The following is a 1,833-nucleotide window of genomic DNA, read 5'->3' on the forward strand; positions in this document are numbered from 1 at the left end:
CGATTGTCCATCTGTTTGAGGATGATAGGCGGTGCTATAATCTAAACGTGTACCCAATGCCTTTTGAAGAGTTGTGATGCATCGCAATATACCACAAAATTCTCCGTGCCTTCTGGTAGCGCTAAGATCGGTGCATGACATAGCTTATGTTTGAGCAATTGGAACGCTTCTTCTTGCTTTTCTCCCAAATAATGCACTCCATCTTGCGGGATTCGGGTAATCTTTTCCTAACAACCTATCTCAACTCGATATTTGGATAACCAATCCATACCTACAACTACGTCAAAGCTTCCTAATTTGGTTGGGATGAGGTCTATACTAAAATCCTTTTTGGCTAAGCTTAAAGTGCAGTCCTTAATTATGTCCCTAGCCCTAACTTCTTGACCATTGGCAAACTCAATTGCATGAACTTCCTTCAACCTTTGTGACTTTAAATTAATTTTTGGCTTAAAATCTAATGATACARAACTTTTATCTTCTCCCGAATCAAATAATACGGATGCGTAATGATTAATCAAGAAAAACGTACATGTGACCACGTCRGGATCATGCCTAACCTCTTTCACTCCAATTTCGAATGCTCGGCCCCACACTTGACCTCCTGGTTTCCCTGGATTAGCGGGTCTTGCTTAGTCAAAATTCGGTCTTTGCTTCCTTCTTGGGCATTCATTTCGCATATGATCCACACTTCCACACTCAAAACACGATCTCTTTCGACAATCTTTTGTAAGATGGTCTGTCCTTCCACACTTTTGAAAGGCAATGCATTTTGTTTTTGTTTTTTTGTGTGTGTGGATATCTACATTTATCACACTTAAGATTATTTCCTTTGACCGACCACTTGAGTCTGAACTCCGAAGTTTCCCTTTACTCTTCAATTCCTTTCAAATCTTCCTCCAGATCATTGGTTACTACTCTCCTCTATCTTCCTCTTACCTTTGGTTTTGCCTTTTGCCAACTCTCCAGACCGAACAACATTATTGGTCAGCCTGGTTTCTATGCTTGTTTATTCTTGGAGCGTCTTTGGATTTGCCGATGTGATGTCCCCTCGAATCTCTTGAGATAAACCCCAAATGTATCTATCGACTCGATTTTCTTCGGGTGTCACTAGATGTGCTACTAGTTTTGCTAATTCGGGGAATCGAGAAGTATAACCATCTATATCTGCTCCCTTCATTTCGTGATTCCACAGCTCACATTCCAGCTTATGGAGTTCACTCCTTGGGCAATACTCATCCTTGAGTAGCTTCTTGAATTCTTCCCATGTAAGCTGATTAGCTGCCTCTCGTCCTCTAGATTGTACCAATGTATTCCACCAGGTAAGTGCCCTTCCTTGTAACAAGCATGCAACATATTCTACTTTGTTTCCTTCATTACATTTACTAATGTGAAGAACATATTCCATGCTCTTGAGCCATTATAATATTCCTACTGCTCCTTCGGTCCCATAGAATTCTTTCGGGTTGCAAGATCTAAAAGATTTATAAGTGAATTCCCTAGCCACCCTCGACTCTAGATTGTTTGGTTGGTTAGCATTCAGACCAGCAACCACTTGACTGACTATGTTAGGGAGTGCCGCTAAGAGTTGCTCACACACGAGTCGTGCGACTTCCGGGTTCTCTCTTTTTGGGGGTATATTTCTAACGCACAAATTCTAATTCGAAGTTCGATTATTTTTACTGTTTATCGCTGTAGCTACTTTATTGACTTATGCATGGTATAWTTCAATTATCTAATCATGCATCCATGGCAATATAATAACTTGATATAATAAAAGCATTCAAGCATTAATCATCATCATCAATAGAACTCTTAAGGTTAAGACGAGAGTTG

The sequence above is a fragment of the Cynara cardunculus genome, unplaced genomic scaffold (assembly GCF_001531365.2).
Source record: "Cynara cardunculus var. scolymus isolate 2C unplaced genomic scaffold, CcrdV1 Un_Scaffold_6187, whole genome shotgun sequence".
NCBI classification, from domain to species: Eukaryota; Viridiplantae; Streptophyta; class Magnoliopsida; order Asterales; family Asteraceae; genus Cynara; species Cynara cardunculus.